The 21,251-nt window shown below is 32.6% G+C and overlaps 1 pseudogene; it reads right to left on the reverse strand.

Annotated features, from left to right (window-relative positions):
* LOC149558747 (PH, RCC1 and FYVE domains-containing protein 1-like) overlaps positions 1-21,251 on the reverse strand; it is an 83,007-nt pseudogene that overhangs the window by 37,902 nt on the left and 23,854 nt on the right.

The following is a 21,251-nucleotide window of genomic DNA, read 5'->3' on the forward strand; positions in this document are numbered from 1 at the left end:
GTGGTAATGTGTGATCTAAGTGGTTGTAAATGAGATCTTTGTAATGTGAGTATGTGAACTTGGATGTAAGATCTAGTGAACCTGATATTGAATATATATTGATGAGAGAAGTGTTTGCTTCTATTTAGGCACAACAAGCTAATAGAGAGACTATATTTTGCAAAGAGGTTATGGTGGATAGTTCTTCATGTATTATTCTAAAAAGGATATTATTAAGGCCAATTGGACAATGAGTTCGGTGGTATTTCCTGTGAAGCTATTTGGATAGTGGGTCCTTTTGGCTTCTGCAACTCCTAATAGGGTTGGCACAACTCCTAAAAAGGTTGGAATATACTTACAAGAATTCAAAGTCTCCTAATAGGGACTGATGTATTGGATGTATTTCATTGACTCCTAATAGGGTTCATCCTCTTACAAGGAACTTATACATTAGTACATCATTTTGTGTGTACCATCCCCACCAATGTTTTCCCTAGTTAACAAATATGGTCTTATTGTGTATGGTTATTGCACTTGTTGATTAGATGTTTTACATTTAATAAGGTTAATAAGAGTTATTTTGTTTTGATAACTCATTCAACCCCCCCCCCCAGTTATCTTGGTGGGCTTTACTTTCTAATAATTGGTATCAGAGCATTAGGTCCTTGAAGGAAAAGCTTAACAACTTAAGGACATGTATGATGAGTCATTTCAGAAAAGAAATTCTAAAGTTTGATGGAGTTAACTATGATAGTTGGAAGGAGAAGATGAAGACACATCTGCTATGCATGGACATGATATTGGTCGATGACTAAGAGAAAGAAAGAAGTGGTTGAAGAAGAAAATCTTGAAGAGTGTACTTAACCTTAGAGAGAATTATTTATGTGTATTATTCTTGCTCGAGAAGCACTTTTGATAGCTCTTCCTAAAAAATGACAACAGTCAGGTAAATTCTTTAAATTTGGCACATGAAATTTGGAATCTACTTTTGAAGGTGATAAGCATGCTAGAAAGGTTAGGTTGCAGAATTGGATATGTTTATTTCAATAAGCTAAAATGATGGAAGATGAATTTGTAAGAAGTTATTTTAGTAGAATATCAAAAATTGTTGTTGGAATTAAGGCTTGTATTTGAAAGAAAGATGAAGATGAAATTGTATGGAAGATCTTGAAAACTTTGACACCTACATACAAGCATATAGAAAAGATGATTGAATAGGTTATACCTTGCCCAAAGAATTTCACAAGAGAAACTCTTCTTAGAATATTGGAATTAGCTAAGATTAGTTTGAAACAAAGTGGAGATCTACCTAGAATTGAGACTACTTTCAGCACATTGAGTGTTCGACCTGCAAGTACTCATGGAGATTATGCTAGCAACAGGAGAGGAAAATCAAAAGAAGACAATAAGATTGAAGAAGGAATTGCCCCACTTTTGAGAAGAAAACCTGAAGGTAAGAAGATATTTAAATGTTGTACTTGTAATAAATATGGTCATTATGCTTCAAAGTGCCCTAAAAGAGTAAAAAAGTATAAAAGGAATTTCAAGACTAGGAAGACTAGAGAATGTCTTTATGTAAATGATGAAAATTTAGAAGCTAGTGTGGACATATTTTTGAGTGGAAGTGATCATGAGAGCGATGAAAGAGGATTTGTTGCTATTAAGGAGGAAAACCCTGAAAAAGAAGTTAGAGAAGAAAGAGCCTTAGTGTCACTAGTGGAAAAGAATAAATCTTATTGGACTATAGATAGTGGTTGCTTACATCATATGATTGTAGATATGAACAAATTCATTGAATTCAACACTTGTGATGGAGGAATTGTTAGAGTTGGAAACAATGTATCCTATTACATAAAAGGAATAGGATCTATTACTCTTGATGGGAAAACTAACACTGATGATGTCTATTTTGTTGATGGTCTAAAACATAATCTTTTTAGTGTTGGACAACTAGTTAACAAGGGATATTAGTCGCAATTCATAGAGAAGACATGTGTTATCAAGGATAAAGATGGTAAGATGATTGGTACTAGTACAAGGACAAGAGGTAATGTTTTTTAGTTGAATCCTTGTGAGATGACATGCTTAGTTGCTAAAGTTGATAACATTTAGCTATGGCACAAGAGGTTTTGTCACATAAACTTTGATAATATTGTGAAGTTCAATACTATAATTGCTATTAGAGATTTGTCTATAATTGTGAAGCCTACTAACATGGTATGCAAGTAAAAAGTAGAAGAAAAGTTCTTTTCTAAGCAAGAAGTTTACTACATCAATGAAGTTGGAGATAATTCATATATATTTGAGTGGTCCTACAAAAGCAAGAGCTTTCTATGGTGGAAGGTATTTCATGATTCTTGTTGATGATTTTACTAGAATGAAGTCAGTAGCATCTCTTAGAGAGAAATATGAAGTATTTGAGAAGTTTAAAGTTTTTAAGAATAGAGTTGAGAATGAATCTGGATTGAAGATTAAATGTTTGAGATCTGATAGAAGTGGAGAGTTTACTTTAAATGAGTTTAAGAGTTATTATGAAGTGAATGGCATTAGAAGATAGCTTTTACCCCCTAAGACACCTGAGCATAATGGTGTAGCAGAGAGGAGATACATATTAGTAATAGAGGCAGCAAGAGCTATGATGTTTGAGAATAATGTTTTAAAGCTATTCCAGAGAGAAGTAATTAATACAATAGTATAAACCATGAACAAAGTATAGATTAACCAAGGTACTAGTAAGACCCCTTATGAGCTTTGGTTTGGACATGCACCCTCAGTTAAGTATTTTAGAATCTTTGTAAGTAAGTGTTACATTAAGAGAGAATTTGATATTGGTAAGTTTGATGTAAGAAGTGATGAAGGTAAGTTTCATGGTTATTCATTAAAAATCAAAGCATACATATTTTTTAATTAGAGAACTAAGATTATTTTTGAGAGCATAAAAGTTAAAGTTTATGAGTAGTTTGGAATTCAAGAAAGAATGCTTGATTATAATTTTGATGAAGAGACTAATCAAAAGGCTAACCAAGAGAATATTGTGTTGTTTTATGAGATTGGCACAGATTTGCAAAATGGCATACAAATTATGGAGTAGAGAGAAGAACCAAGGAGTGAACCTATAGTTGAAGTCAGAGTTGAGATAGTGACACACAATAGGAATCTGATAAAAGGATCTTCTTGTTAGTCAGATTATCAGAAGAAAGGATAAAGGAGTGATGACAAAGAATAAGGTACAAAGAGAAGAATTATGTTTGATTTCACAAGTAGAACCTAAAAGTACATATGAATCTAGCAAAGATAATTTTGGGATTAAAGCTATGAGAGAAGAACTAGATTAGATTGACAAGAATGATACATGGGAATTAGTTCCTAGACCTAATGATAAGAATGTTATTGGAACTAAGTGGGTTTTCAAAAATAAGATGAATGAACAAGGAGATGTTGTGAGAAATAAAATAAGACTGGTATGCAAAGGTTATTCACAACAAGAAGGTATTGATTATTCATAAATATTTGCACGTATTGGTAGAACAAAGGCAGTTAGAATGTTTTTGGCATATGTGGCTAACAAGAAATTCAAAGTGTATCAGATGGATGCCAAATCAAGATTTCTGAATGGAGAACTTGAAGAAGAAGTTTACATTAAGTAGTTTGAAGGTTTTTCTTTGACAAAAGGAGACATGGTTTGTGAGTTGAAGAAAATATTGTATGGATTGAAACAAGCACCTAGAGCATGGTATACGAGGTTGGATAAGTATTTGGAAAAATTGGGATTCACTAAAGGTACTATAGACCATACTTTGTATCTGAAGGAGATTCAAAATGGTTTACTAATTATTGAAGTGTTTGTGGATGATATAACCTTTGGAGGTGATGATGAAGCAAGTGAAGATTTTGCTAGTGAAATGAAGAAGGAATTTGAGATGAGCATGATTGGTGAGATGAATTATTTCTTGGTATTGTAGATTGTGTAGAATAATAAAGGTAATTTCTTATCACAAACTAAGTATTTGAAAGACTTGGTGAAAAGTTTTGGTTTGGAAAGTTGTAAACCTATTGGTATACCCATGGTAACTGGTCATAAGTTATTTATCAAAGATGAGATACCTATTGTTGAAAAAAAGAAGTATAGATCTATGATTAGAGGCTTGCAATATTTTGTTGATCCCTAGGCCATGTTGTCTATTAGTGTCAAACACTTAGTTTTTCACAAGGTAGGATTATTTGGTCATCACTATGATTGAGGCATCCTATATAGGTTGAGCTAAGGAGTGAAGACTCGTACATGCTCCAAGTCATGTGCCAAGTGGTAGTTATTGCCAAGCAAGCTAATGGTTACCAAGCTTATCAGAGATAACAATGTTTATTAGTGGATGCTAAGTGATACAAAGGCCAAGTTATTTAAGTTCAAGCCTAGGCACAACATGAAGAAATAGTTTGTGTTGAGCATCAGTGTGATGTAAGTGATGACTAACATAATTTAACATTCTTGTTTGGAATGGCACTGAATTCTATGTTAATAATTTTTATTGAATGGGACGTGCATTTTGAAAATAGAGGAGATAATCAAGGAGGTGGTTACATGTTCAAAGGAAGATCATTAATCCCTAGGTAAGAGAATCCACTAATAAAAAAATGCAAGGTCTAAGTGGTAAAAGGATTGATTCTAGATCGTTGATTTGGATCTAGAATGTTCACCAAATTATATATTTAAGGAGGATCTATGACCAAATTCAATGTAATGAGTGTATGGGCATGCATATGTGAAAATTCTAATTGCATGTGAAGTTTTAGAGGTGAATCAGAGTGTAGAGACTGAGCAGTACAATGAAGAGTTTTGAGCAGAGATAGAGGAGATCTATCATAGTAAGGTCATACTCTATTGCATAGAGGAGATCTGTTATCAAGCATTGAAGTGCTAACTAAAGGATTAGTTACTAAACATTCTAACATGTGTTTCAAGCTTTAAATCTCTTAAATGAGTATCTTTAATAGTTTTATGTAAATCTCCACATAGAGTACTCACTTCATTGTGATGTAGCCTTAACAAACACAACTTTATTACTACAATAGTGAAGATTTTATGGGACTCATCCCCATCATAGCTTTACCTTTAACTTGGAGGGTTTCTGCATTAGCAAATCTATGTGTTAGTGTGTTATGTGTTTATGAGATCACATTTATGAAGTTAGAAGGTAGATCTGATATTATGTTAATGTGAATGATTGCATTGATATGAGATGAATGTTTAAATGAGAGTTTTTATGTGGTGATATCAATATGTTTCATGTATGAAGTGAGAAACATTTTATAGATCTTGATTCACCCCCCCTCTCAGTCTCACACTTTCCCTATTAGATTTACAACAATTGGTATCAGAGTTGTGTACTCTTGGTAGAAGTCTAATCACTTGAGAGTTAAAGATCCTGAAGATGGAAGCCTACAAACTAAGAAAGATCATTAAGAACCAGAAGATTGATGTTCAACATTCTTATGAATAAGTCAAGGTCATAGAGGAAACATTAAGGCAATCCTTGAAGAGAAGAAAGGAGATGACAAATCAACAAAATAACATCTAAAATAAAGAAGAAACTATTGAAGAACTATTTGATGAAAGTTTTCTAGTGAATTTGATGCAACAATAATAGATCTATTGGAGAGGAAAAATTCCCTAAATGAAGAAGTTAGAACACCGAAAAGAGAACATGAAATCTAAGCAATAAGACTACGTGAAGTGATCGAACAAAAGAAAAATATTGAAGAAGATTAAAAAAAGACTGAAGATGACAAGGCATTGGCTGATAAAGACAAGAGATGGTTAGAAGACTCGATGAAAGGATAAAAGAAGTATAGAAGCTAACACATAATTAGTTTGATATGCACTCAATCAATTACTAAGTGCAAATCATGAGATTGCAAGAAAAGAATTGGAGATTACAAATCTCTGAGAGAAATAAATTGGCAAATGAGTTGAAAGTTAAAAGGGAATTTTAGAAGTACATTTTGGAAAATATGTGACTATGTGACTAAAATTTTTAGTCATCTCACTAAAAATTTTAGTCACATGACTAAAATTGGTCACATTCTACTATTTCTTTAAAAATTTGTAACTATAGGTGACCCAATAAGTGACTAATTTAGTCATTGCATGAAATATCAAGATCAACCAAATAAAAGTAACTAAGCTACCAAATAAATTACTAAACACTTAGTCACTAATAATTAGTAACCCAAACATGTATCTGGTTAAGATTTGACATTGCATTGAGAATGACCCAACATTCTTGATAAATGCAATAGGAACTCAATTCTTAGTTGAGAAAGAACTAAGATACAATAAAATGCCCCTATTAACACACTATGACCTTCAATAAAAAATGAAATGATATTATAACATGAAGGAAACTTCTTGCAAAACTTTAAAAAATGTATTTCAAAATTTTGCACACAATATAATTTTCTCCCAAATTTCTTACATTTAAAACCATTATGATTCTATCAATCCATGTTCTCACCAAATTGTTCTCACTCAAAATTCAGAGTTCAAATCCATCTAAAATTAACTAAACTAAAGAGAGGAAAATATGAATGCTCGGGATAGAGGAAAAAATGTGCTTGATCTAAGAACACACTACATGTATAATACACTTGAAGGACATGGTGGCAGAGAATAAGGGGATTTCACGACCCCTCTTATAATGGAACCCAACAATTCTAAATGATTAAAAAAATTTAATACTAAATACACATATAATAATAATATAACACAAGAGATTAATGTGATTAATATTTAATTAAATAATATATAATCAATTATATTAGTATGATTAATATTTAATTAATTAAAATATAGTTAATTATCATTACTAACCTCTCTCTCTCTCTCACACACACACACACACTCACACACACACACATCAAAACCCTAATTGAAATTCAAATGAGAAATGAAAGCATTAAAAAATATTAATTCAATAAACTTACAATTGGTCATGGATTATAAATTATGATATGGCCATTGTAAACAACCTCCATAATTATAACACCTTAATTACAACGTTTTATGAAACAATTACATCTTCAATTATCACAACGATAGAAAAAATGTGTTGTAATACCTATGTGTTGATGCCAAAATATTTGACACAATTTAATCCAAACATTGCATCTTTTTGTAGTTTTTGAGTCAAATGTAGGTAGTAAAAACCTTTAAGAGTCAAATATATTAACTTAACTTTCCACCCATTTCCGAAACCTTTAGCAAGTATTGTGATTTAAGACCATTTGTTTTAACTTTTATTTTCCCTTATAATATCATTTTTCTAATATTAAATTTCATTCAATAGTTACAATATAAAAATTAAAAATATCTGTGCAGCTAAATCTCATTTTCAATTTGTCTAAATATCCTTAAAAAAACCTGCACAACTAATTCTTATTTTTAGTCACTTTTCTACTACCGGGGTTTCAAGGTTTCAATGGAGGTTTTAATAAAATTTTGTCTGGACTTCATCGAAGACTTTAGAAGCTCCTTGTGTTGACAATGACTTTACTGGTAAGGTTTTTGTGTTTTAACATCTATTTATTCCACATACTTAGAGATGCTTGAACTAAGCTTGAGTAGGAAAATGAATGAAAGTGACTTTTTTGTGTAATGTGGTTGCACACTCTACTTTCATTACAAAATCTAGTTTTGATTTTACCAACAGATCTATACACAAGGATACAACTCTTGACATATGATAATCAATTGAACTACATTTTCTAAAAGCTATGTCTCTTCATAGAGTTCAGGATTGAGGCACATCAACATGCATATGGTATATAGATGGCCCAAGGTAATTTCACTGGAGTCAGTTGTATGGCTTTCTCTACAACAAATCCTCTTCATGAAATTGATCAATAGGATCCTATCAATTTTTTCTCCTTCTGGGTAATGGAATGTTATATTAGGAGGATAAAATTCATAAATATCTTGGTTATAATTCTTGCTTTTTCTTAACTAGATGGATAGTAATTAGGGAACTGTATAGCTTTGTTTGGTGCAATTTTTTGATATGCCTACCTATAATCAATTGGAATTTGAATTTTTTTAAATATTTTAAAAAATGAATTCTTTAATTTGAATAACTTGTGACATTATAGTCTTTTAGCATGATTTGAATTGTTAGTTGTCGGAACTAGAGAGTTATGCTATATTCATTTGGGGTAAGCCACTTTTTTGGGCTCTCATCTGCCTAGCTAAGTTTATGCATACATGACCAATGTTAAGATCACTTGCAGATTTTGGATAATAATAATACTATAAGATATTCTTTGGGATTCACTTTGGAGTTTGGGCATAATTTTTATTAGAGCTACATTAGCCCCCTGATAGGTAATTTACCATAACATTACCAAAATTTACAGTACCCATGAAGGAGGATTAGATCCTTTTGAATTGTATGCCTTTATGATTTTTATAGTCATTTATTTAGAGCAACTTGGATTTGGTAAAGGTGATTTAAGCATGGAAAATTAAGAGTAGGAAATCATAGTAGAAGCTGTATCGAGATAATAAAATGTCTCTAGAAGCATATATTTTGGTTTGTAACTTTGTTTAACTCATTTTATAATGCCAATCTCAAACTTATACAATCACCATGAAAATTTTTGGTGACCATGCAGATTAGCTACTAATTCAACAAGATCATGGAATACATAGGGGAATAAAAAAAGACAAAATAGTTACATGTAATGGAATATACAACTATCAACTAGGCTTCAATAGATGTTAAGAAATTTCCTATGTATATGGGCTTTGGTGTATGTGGACAAGATGACACTAAGAGTCCAATCCATATGGTAGTGATTGTATTGTTGGTTCATGTAGACTAGATGCTATCATTTTGTTGGATATGTATGGTGTTAGATGTATTGTCACAACCATGGAACATAGGTCACTAGGTGTTGCACGCATATGATGGCATAACATGTGGATGTTGATGCCTCATATCATAGTTCAAAATATCATTATTAAAAATTGATTGCTGAGGGTAAATAAAATATTGAAAAAATATTGGAGATAAATCGATGACTTATAAGAAATTAAAAATTGTTTAAATTTAATTTTCTTGAGAAATCTCTTTGAATCTACTTCAAATCCACAACAAATCACTCTAAAACATTTCAAATAGGGTTTTTTTCCTCCTTCAAATCCCTTTTCCTCTCTCAAACACCAATTTTCATACAAGAGAATGTGAGATGACTTCTTTTTGGGCCATCAGTCCCTATAACCAGTTTGTTGCCGATATTTTGGCTAAATGTCACTCATATTTTGGGGATTAATTCATGTTTTTCCAATGATAAGTTTTAAACTTATCTATGAAATGTAATCTATAAGAATTTACATATATGATCATGGCTTACAACTTACCATGATAAGTTTACTTATCAAAAATATATTGGTATTATTCTAATCTATGCTCCATATGTTGCACATGCATGGTCTAACTTGGTCCAAGTTGTGCAACCATATCTAGGGCCATACTATTCACATATAAAGAGTTATGCCATTACATGAGTATTATGCATTAGGTGTTGCACATGGATGCATGGACATTGTCAAGTGTTCATTGAGCAATGCTAAGTGTGGTTATGTAAGTGCCAAGGATTGGATCACAAACTTCCTTTGCTTCTTTTCAAAGCAATGATTGCCTATACTATTATAGTTTAACGCACCTTTTAATGCTTAGCCTAAATAATTTTCTAGAATTCAAATTTAGAAGCCTTTTGTGTCATTTTTATATAAGTAGGTAATAGTATTGAAATAAATTGATAATGAGCCATTTAGTAGTAGTCCTAGTAGTAACTGCAATTTCTTTGTGAGCATTTTTAGTTAAGGAATGAAAGACATCCATCATTTTCAAGTGTACTAACTTTTGTTTTGTATTGTCTTTTGGGAATATGTTCAACCCTTTGATCATAACGGGGGTTATATGCTTAATGTGTCCTTGATTTGTTTCTAGAATCATAATTTGTCTCTTGTTAGTGAATATGAATTTAAGTTGCACTGTAATATTTATTTCTTACATCTATCAAGCTAATAAGTATAAATTAAAGTCCTAACTATATTGTGAACCAAATCATTTAGATTGAATGCAGTGCTTCAGTTACAATGTTAAGCTAAGTTGTGCACCATACTAACCATCTAGGGAATTATTTTTGAGCATTTTTCCATCTAATTACACAAGTGTAGTATCTAACCTTCTTTATAAAAATAATAATTTCATTAATAGGAATGACGTTTTCAATTGTGGACAGTAATCTATGAATAGAATTGTGACAGATATGAAGATCTCTTTACCTTATTATCATCATTCAGAAGTAGTTTCATTCTAGTTAGTGATAGGCCCTTACCAGTTTCCCCATTCCAAGGATTCTAAAATTGGAACACATTGCTGGATTGCATTTATCTAGTTACTGACATGACAAGAACATTATATTTTATCCACTTCTAGTATGAATTATTTTTAAGATATCAGGTAATTTTAGTATTAGAAAAAAGCTAAAATGACCCACAAGGTCCTAAACCATCATACTTTCAGCCATTAGATGTGATTTGAAGTCATTTGGCTCAAAACAATGTTAAGTTTGTAATATGTAAAAAATTGCCAATGTTAGAAAATGAGACCTAGAAGGGTCACTCTATAAGGGATTAATGGATTAGGCAGTTTTGGTGTGTTTTATAGGAATGAATTATTTTTCAAGGCCATAAATAAGGACCTCTTAATGTAATGGGGTAGTCCTCAGATATTATAAATCAATAAATTTTTGAAGTTAACAACTTAGTTGTCAACTCAACAACATAGTTAGTACGTTAAGTATGTTATGAAATGGTTCAAATTTAGTTGGAAGTTAGTTGGGTGTTGAGGAATCCTTGAATACATTATATTTGCATCTTTGAGTCTGGAATACAAATCCATAAATTTGCATTGAAGATTCACAGTTATGATTGTTATTTTACTGTTAAAGAGCATTTTTCATGCACAAATCTTATTGAAATTCTTTAAAAATTATATTGGTTGGAAATAGCTCTAGGTCACCTCCATTTTGGCATGGGTTACATGCATGTTCATTAAGTTTTAAGAAATTTATTGGGTTTTTTGTAAAAATTGCTCCAAACCCTCTTAGGGAAAATAATATATAGAAATAAATGTAAAACATAATGTTATCATGTGTAATAAAACCTCCAACAGAGGGAAATGTTAGGTGATAGATTCTTTTTAATATACCAAGAGGTTTTAATTTTTCATGAGGAGATTTGGACATTGATCCAATGAAAGGGAGTGAAGGATTGCTACCAAAAAAAAGGAATTTAAAGGTTGAAGGTACAAGCCATACAATGCCTTAGGTGGAGTGCCAAGGGCCTAAGAATGTGTGGATTACACAGAGTCATCATTTCCAAGAGGATTTGAGTATTTTGATGAAGGGAAAGCCCTTCAAAGGTGATTGTTCATAGTGGATAGAAAATTATCATTTTTTGTACAATAATTGTAGTGCTAAGTTTTATTGTGTTTTGAGTTAATATAATTGTGGATTGTGGCCAGAGGACAAGTAGGGTAATGTGTTTTGGAGTCCCCATGGTGTATAGAATAAAATATGTGCCTTTTGTAGAAGTTTGTTTGATATAATGATGAAAGGGTGATAGTGGTAGAAGTAGTAACATGCTCCTATTCTAGAAGAAATGTATGTTCAATCTATGTGTCAACTATCTGATTTATGTTTAGATAGTGTATGCTATTCAAGTTTAGGGAATGTAAATAAGTAGGCCTTGGCTTCTCATTCTCAAAGACATTGGCTAGAATCTTCTCTGCCATATAATTTAGATGGGTACTCAATTATTTGATTGCTTCCTTTGCATAATAGCATTTACGAAACTCTGTTCTAGAAAAATATATGGCTTTGTGTGCCTTCTTTGCTTCCTGTTCGAGATCTTTTTTTTTGCATCTCTATCTCAAGATATCAACTTGCTCTCAAAACTTGATGAATTCTTCACTCAACCATTTATTTGTCTTCTTAAGGTCTTCAACAGACCTCTAGAAGAAGCAAGGCCTCCCATTATTAGAGTTGGTGTTGCAAAATGAGGTGAACTAGATCTCATGAGTGGTGATTGATTGTAAGTTTTTTTGAATTATAGAATTGAAATAGCTACTTTTGATAATGTTTTCTATGAATCAAGTAAGTTTGAGATAGTAATGTCCTTCAACTACAGTAAAGAAGGTATGTGGGATGATGATTCAAGCCTTTTACCATGCTTGTTACCTTGGGTCTTTACTTCCATAGTAGGAATTTGTGTCTTTGAACCTTTTCTTTCTGATTTTTATGGTCTATCTCTTATATCATTCAAATTTCTAGAAATCATATTTTATTTGTTTTTGTAAGATACTATTTCTAGTTCTGATGCTCTCTTCAATTTGACAAAATAAGAATCACATACACAATGTTGTTTATTTATATTTGGTGTCATTGTAAACTTCATGGCCTTTCTAGAAATACATGAATGGTAGTGATCTAAACTACAATTATAACAATGGTGATTCTTTCTTTTAAATTCAAAAGATTGCTTGCATCTTGAATATATTGGTTGATATGCCTCTGAAGCCAACTTGTGAAGGCATATGGCTGTAGTGAAATTGGATCCATAAGAAATTTTCTTGACATGTTTATCTTCTAAAGCCTTAATTAGTGTGGGTATTTTTTTATCTTCTACATCACCATGGACTAATCTTCCATTATCTCCTTTCTCCCTATTAAAAGCCTCATTTTTTAATGTTAAAGTTACAACATGGTATGCTCCACAAGATATCTCCTCATCTATCTCATCTACTAATTTCCCTTGTATAGAACAAGGCAACTTGCCATCATCTTGGGGATTCCTGAGCTAACCATAAACAATAATTTCCATTATAAAGATGACCATTAGTTGTTAGGCCTACAGTTGGACTATGACCAAATGTAATTTGTTAAAATTTATAATCTAGGAGTGCTTGCACACATGTTGGGATGAGCTTTATCTTTTTATTCCCATGACCAAGTCAACCTTTATCTCCATCAACCCATGTGAAAAATTTTCTTAAGGAGCTTGTACTAGAATGTCCAACAATGACCTCTACCATTGTAGTAGTATGCCACACACCACTAGAAGCTCCAACAGTTCTTAAATTCTTTAGAGACTCCACTTCTCTTGGTTAAAACATACTCTTGTGATTGTCATATCCCAATATTCCATATGTTTTATCACCAAATGTAAACAACTTCCCTGTAGAGGTTAGTAATGTTCTATGCCAATAACCACAAGAAACATAAGAGACACAAATTCCATCTAGAGTATTAATAATATTCTCTGAAATGCACAAGAAACATAAGAGACATGAATGCCTTCTAGAGTACCAAAGATATTCTTTGAAATCCAATGAATTACATGATTACCATGTCCTAGAGGACCAACATTGTGACTACGATCACCCACGCAAACAGCTCACCCTTCACTGTAACTATATGGGTGATATCACCTCAAATTTGATTATCATTATTTATTTATTAAATAAAATATATCATTTATTATTAAATCCTATTTCAAGACAAGGATATCACACCAAGTAGATGATGGTGAAATAGAACAAGCCAAATATTCACTTGTGCTTCTTTATAAAGCCACTGGAACAATCTTCAAAATGTACATGTTATAGAGGTCCCTGAGCTAACCAAACATTCAATTTTTTTAGAAAATCATAGGTTTGAAGATGTTTGAAACTTTGACATTATCAATGTTTAGATTGTCCTTACTCTAAGTAATTCTTGAAGTGATGAGACTTAAGTTTTGGTTTTAGTGTGTAGATTAAGAGCAAAATTTGAGAACTACTAGTTTGTGATTAAGTAATATCTAGACCACAAAAACTAGATACAAGTGATAGTTAACATAATATTTGTAATGACAATTTCACTATTATCTAAGCCACTATGTATTTATTTATATCTTAGAGTATGTTGAATGTTGCTTGTTAACCTTTATGTTCAAGTTCTTTTATTCTATTTTTTTTCTTGATTATAATTGGTTATTTATGAGAGATTGCAACATATTTGTTGTTACAAGTCAACCAAAGAGACATCTTCTAACAACATGTTGGAGTGTATTTGTAACTCCAAAGAGACTTTTTACTGGTGATTCAGTGATTTTCATAAGGTGATTGTACAAATGCTATCTCGAACCATTAGAAAATAATTTTAATGAATTGATATGTTTTGAGGTTGATGATTTATCAGATTATCTTTATTTTATCTTTGTTATTTGTTTAGGCATGTTCTAGGTGTAAATTTCTCAAGGCTAGCTATTGTTTGTAATGCATGTTTACATATTCCCATTTCTTGTTATTGTATAATCATTTAATTTTTTTCCCCCAAAAGTAAGACCAAAAGAGAAAGCTATATTATAATTTTTTGTAGCTCTTCAATTTGAATATAATGGTCATATCCACAGAATCATAAGTTTCCTAGAGTTAAATGTATCATAACATGTAAAGGAATAGAATTTAAAAGATGAGATATCATTTTTTGTTAATGAAGATTTTCTTTAGCTACTCCAAATAGTAAAGGGTGCGAGTAAAAATGTCCTAAACAATAATTTTTCTAATCGCTAGTTACTGCCAAGGCTAAGGATGCAACATTTTTTTTGACACAGACAATTTTTAATGTCTTCCATGAGTTGAGAATAAATCTAAATGATATCTGGTATTTATACAATTGTTTTGGTTGTATAGGAAGGGGTTAAATGGGTCTAAACTACAAGCCACAAAGGCATCCTCAAGGTTGGTTGACACTATTTGATTTCTAGCTTATGATAATTTTGGTGGCATATTTTGTTGTTTTCTTAGATTAGTGAAAAATGAACCATCCTTGAAATTTGATGAGTTCTTAAATTACTTTTTCTTTCTATGACTGACCATGTGTCACATTCACACTTCCTAAATAATAGCGCTGAGAAATCACAATTTCTTATGGGTATAAGGTACACAAATAGGCAATAAGCAACTATAGCATCCTTTGTCCTATCCAGTGATAGCATTCACATTGGAGATTTGGCTGCAGCAACTCATGTTGCTTCTAACCAAAACCCATTTAAAATTTTCTACAATCCCATGTTATTTTGATTTTATTCTACCATTTGATTTCCCTGTTTGGATCAGGCATTGGTAGTATTTTATGTCATGAGGGAAATAAATTTTAGATTTTTTTTTAACTACTACTCTTAACATGGAAATCCCATCAGAGTTTTTCATTACTCTTGTCAAGTAAACAAAGCAATCTATAATATACACATGTTTCACTTGGTGTATGGTTTAGATTAATGTTTGAAACTAAAGAATCTAGTGTTCATAGGTAATTTGTTCCTACTATTTAAAAATGAAATAAAAGTAGTTAACTTGTTACAAAAAAAATCCTTTCTATCACAAAACATGCTGTGTTTGCAGGGAGGTAGTTGTTAGGAAGAGAAACATATCATTTAATAAACAAGGGTTGTAGGGTAGCTTAGTTCCTGTCCACGTGTGTTAGAGTAATTAGATATTACCTAATTAACTCTAGTCTACTTAAGCTAAAATTTAGGCATGCAATAATTAATTCTTTTATTAATTATTATGATGCAACCTAGGTTAGACCTTTTTAGGGTTTTGATCTCCTTTATAAGAACAATCTCTCTTTATAATTATCATTTAATTCATTTTTGAATATAAAAATTTCTCTTTTTTCTCATCAAGAATGTCTCATCTATGGATTTGGCAATTTCAACCCCCATAGCTTTTGCTTCTCTCTTTCTGTGGTAGGTGTTTGCATGCAGGTGATTCTTGGGAGTTGTGGAGCTGATCTTTCATCAACTTCAACATGGTATCAAAGCTTGAAGGGAAAATAGATTGATGATGCATTGTTGACATGATGATGAGCCTGATGCCAAGGACATGCATCAACCATGTGGAGGAGACAAGGGCCAATCCTCCAAAAAACATCATGCCAGTTAAAACTTTGTGCTCTCTTCTCTGGCAAAATGTTGCCGCACATTTTGCCACATCACAACCATTGGAGACCTCCAAAATATGGGCTCATTGATATGGGATTTGCGTGCCCCAATGATAATTAAGGAATTCTGAACTCTTTTATTGACAATGTCACTAGCCACATCATCGACCCCACCCAAGTCTGTCACGGGCCCTTCTGACATAGTAGTAGTGCCTTTTTTGCCTTTGGTAATGCGTATTTTGAGGAGATTATTTTTTGGTTCAGGTATGAATTTACCTTTATTCACTAGGATTGCTGATGGACCTAGCTAATGGAGTTTGTGCATAAATCAAGGACCCCTCTTTTCTCATTTTCTCCAAGCTAGGCTCGCTATTATATGTACTCAAGCAACCTTTCTCACTACTACATGTATTTGGGCCATCTTTTGGTGACAATTTCGGGCCACTCAAATTTTCCCCACTCTATTGGTGAGACAAGGGCCACATCATATTATTTTAGAAACCCTCTTTTTTTTGGAGGTATTTGCTACACCTATTTTAGCGGTTTAGCTTTAAACAATTGCGTGGGGTTTTCCACGCAGTTTTCTTGCATTGGGTTTGACAACATTAATGGTGGTTGTTTGCTATTTCCAAAGGCAATTTTATGCCCATTTAGTGCAGTTTTAGATCTTGTTTTGTATATTTTGGAATTAAATTTTTTTTTTTGGATCTCCAAACTTTTTTCCAAACACATTCGAGCGTTCTCTTGGCCACTGGATTAATCTGGCATCGACTCTTTTATCGACAACATTGTTTTTCATACATTGTCTTGTTTCTCGTGATCATATAATTTTTATTTGGTAGGAGTCATTTTTTGGCATTTTTTTGCCTCAATGGTTGTTTGACCATCAAATTTGGGCTCGTCACTTGCTGACATTAGTGCCATGTTAGCATTGCATCAACACTTATGTCACTCCTTCAAGCTCTATTTGGACCTACCTTCATTTTTTTGCTCATATCTTGGGCATATAGACTCCATTTTTTGAAAATGAGATATCACTAGACATTTGGTTCAGAGCCCGTCATAGTGGTACAAATGATTTTTAGTTTTGATGCCTTTTTGATGGCTTTTTCTGCTATCAAAGTTAGGGGTACAATTTTACATTCAAGGAGGCATATCTTGAGCATCCAATATTTGATTTGGGAATTCTTTATATTATTGAAAAGGTGTTTTAGATCTCTTTTTAGTGATGTTGGTTGTTTTTCTAGATTTAGCTCTAGGCACATTTTCTTTAGTCTTTTGCATTTTTGCATTCTGGTGGATATCTTAGTTGTTTCTGGTCCAAGGATCAATTTTGTTGCTTTAGATGATTTGTCATGACTTGTAATATCTTTTTTATTAGTCTTATGTCTCTTTTAGTCTATTTAGACATCATTTGTATGCATTCTTGCAAACACACTAAGTTAAAGTGCCATACCACATCTATTTTTTCATTTCATTTGTTCTGCCTTGTTTTGGCTTCTGATTGGAGTAGTGTCATCAGAGGACACTCATGCAGATTATTGTATTATTGGGGTTCACCATATATTGTGCCTTATTGTACATGTACTACTCTAATTAAAGTTCCATAGGGAGTTGATGTTTTCCCTTTGTTTGCCATCTTCCTTTGTCTAGTGAGTGTCCCTTCCGTGAATTAGCTTCCTGATGTGTCTAAAATTGATCACCTTAGTACACACCTGTGTACTCTTTTTGTGCATCTTGATTGTGGTTCCTTGACATGCAGTTCTTTTGGCCCACTTTTCTAGTAGCCTGTCTCACCTTTGTCTGCATTAGGGGGGGTTCTTCTATTATTTCTCATGCTTCCTTGGTTCAATTGATCAACTCTTTAGGCTTCTGTGTTTTATGCCATCTGTATCTTCTAGTTCAGTTGTTTTCCTTTTTGTGCCTCTTGTTTCGATGCAAATTACAATCTTCTCTACTTGTCCAGGTTCTATTTCAATGGAGGTTTTTCATATCAACAGTTACTTTTGACAGAACTTTACAACTTCTACATGCTTCACTGGTGTTCTTCATGACCATCTTTTGTTCCTATCTTTTGGGACATTCCCTAGTTTGGAGGCTTCTTCATTCCTTCACTTGTTTCCTTCAACATGTTTTCCATCTCTTTTTGGAGTAGGGTTTTCCCCATGTGGTTTTTTCTATTTCTCCTCTTTTTAGAGATTTAGTTGTGCTTGGGTACCTCATCAAACCTTGTTGCTGGGACCCACATCTACTTTTAGTAGAAGTTTCCAAATTTTTAGCTACTTTCTAAGTTTATCTTGGGGGGGGGGGGGGTGTGTGTGTTAGACTAATTAGATATTTCCTAATTAACTCAAGTCTACTTAAGCTAAACTTTAGGCATCTAATAATTAATTCTATTATTAATTATTGTGATGCAACCTAGGTTAGACCTTTTTAGGATTTTGATATCCTTTATAAGGATAATCTCTTTTTGTAATTATTATTTAATTCATTTTTTAATATAGCAATTTCTCTTTTTGTTCATCAAGAATGTCTCATCTATGGATCTAGCAATTTTAGCCTCCATAGCTTTTTCTTCTCTCTTTCTATGATAGGTGTTTGCATGCAAGTGATTCTTGGTAGCTGTGGGATTCATCTTTTGTCAACTTCAATAAAGTGGATGTAGGGTAGGTTTTGGCTTTAGGAAAGAGTAGTAAAAAGGTGGGAAAGATTTTACTAGCTAGGTTGAGTTTGATGCATATCCTATAACAAAGCCCGTTATAAGTAGCAACTAGAAGTCTCCAAAAGCAAGGCGACATGGTATCCAAGCAACTTTTTTCTGTTACTTTCTGTAGATGTAGCCATATTAGTGAACCATATAAAATCATGGTTTCTATGTTTTTGTACTAAAATCTATAATTCCTGTAGCTTACTTTGTTTATCTTCTCTTCATTTGTCATCAATAAAAGATCATTCCATAAGGGGTTTGGTTTGCATGACACAAATAGATAACAAAAAATATGAAACATCATACCATAATGTAAGTTCTTTTCTTTTGAAAAGATAATAAATTAATAATAATAATAATAGAAAAATTAGAATTAGTGCTTGGAAGGTTCGTTGGTTATCACTCTCAGGTAGAATTTTCCTTATGAAAATTGTTCTCTCTTCCATTCCAAATTATTTCTCCATTTTACAATCCCCCAAAGGTATCATCTCTCAAATTGAAACTTTAATACGTACCTTTCTTTGGTCAGAAAATATGAATGGACAGAAGAAAAATACCTCTAATTTCTATTCATGCCATGTCAACCCTTTTGAGATCAGGAGATGTCGGACTTCCCAATATTACTAATAGGAATAAGGATTTTGGTGCTGAGCTAGTTTAGCAAATGTATAAAAAATCCTCTACCAAATGGTGTTGCCTTTTACAAGAGAAATATTTAGATAACTTGGAACCTTAAAGGGTTTTTACTATCCTAGACCCTCAAACTTGGCAAACATCTTTCTCTAATTATGTCTTAGCTATACATAGATTCACAGGGTTAGTCATTAGGAAAGAGCTCCGAATTCTTCATATATCCCACAGTCAGGCTACTTCTTTCAAACAAATACTAGCTGAAAGGAATGTTTTTTTATGTCTAATCAACAAGATTGCCTCTTTTGGGTTCCAACTAAAGATGGTAAATACTCTGTTAAACAAGGATAATTAGCTCTCCAACACAATTAATTTAATCAAACCACATATCATTCTTTTAATTTTAGTTGGAACAATTCAATCTTGCCAAAAGCAATATGCTTTGCATGGCTTGCGTTAAAGAACCAAATTTTAACTAGAGACTGATTTCATAGATTGAACATTTATGATCCCTTTGTGTGCTCTGTCAAAAAGTTATGGAAACAACATATCACCTCCTCTTAAACTGCCCGTTTGCCCAAGATTGTTGGCATTTTTTCCTTAATAATTTGATTTCTATATTGCATTACCCAACTCTTTGTGGGATTTTTTTCAAGCATGGCCAATCTTACATACTAAATTAATGTTTTCATGTCTTTGGAAGTTCATCCATGCATCTATAGTATGGGCCATTTAGTGAGAGAGAAATAAGATAATTTTTAGACAAATGACATCTTGAACCCCTCAATTTCTAGAAGGATTAGAGAAATCAATTGTTGAGATTCTTAATGCTATAGTAAGTATAATTGAAAACATGTTTTCTCTCCTTGGGATGGCTATGTTATTCAATGGTGGAAGGGTCTACTTTTTTTAAGTCTTCTTGCTCCATTGTGTCCATCCAAGGGTCCTCTTATCTGAGCAGAAACCAAGTGGATTCCCCCAAGTGAGGGTTATTACAAAATTAATTTTGATGGGGCCTCTAGGGGAAATCTAGATAACTCTAGCTATGGCATAGTCATTAGAGACTTTAAAGGTCATGTGATAGCAGCAAAATCATCTCCTCTCCCTCCAGGTACTAATAACAAAGCCGAGCCCCTGACCTTGCTTTTTGGTTTGGAATTTGCAAAATCACTATCTATACCTAAGTTACATATTGAAGGGGATTAAACCATTATTATTAATGCATGTATTAAATGTCATATGTATAATTGGTCCATACAATATATATTGCATCAAGTCTGGTCTATTCTTAATTCAACCTCTGAATGTTACATTATGCATACTTATAGAGAAGACAACCTATTAACCGATTGTCTGGCTAATTTGGGCATTGATCGGGTTTATATCAACACTTTACTTTCTCCACTCATGTTATAAATTCTTTTAGAATAACTGAGAGGGTGGGGGGGGGGGGGGGGGGGGGGTGAATTAGTTATTCAAGGTCCAAATGTCTAATTAAAACTTTTTCACTAAGTGTAGTGAGCCCATTCAACCATTCATTCATCCAAGCTTAAAACATTCCTACTTAGCAAGTTACTATAAATCAACATGCAAGCATAACACATGCAAATATCAACACAAAACACAATTATTTACATGGAAACCTAATTTGGGAAAAACCACCAGTAATATGCTACTCAATTCTCACTCTTTTGAAGTGATGCCCTGTAAAAGGCCTTCCATGTTAAAGGCTACAACACACTGTTAAATGTGACTTGGTTAAAGGATTTAACCACCCTATTAGAAATGGGCCTAGTTAGAGGACTTTAGAATATTCACTTGGAATGTCACCCTGTTAAATGATTTACAAATGGCTGTTAAACCAGCCTAAGTCCATAGGATTTTCCTT

This window comes from Cupressus sempervirens, chromosome 5, assembly GCF_028749045.1.
Source record: "Cupressus sempervirens isolate cs-2001-9-10 chromosome 5, ASM2874904v1, whole genome shotgun sequence".
NCBI lineage: Eukaryota > Viridiplantae > Streptophyta > Pinopsida > Cupressales > Cupressaceae > Cupressus > Cupressus sempervirens.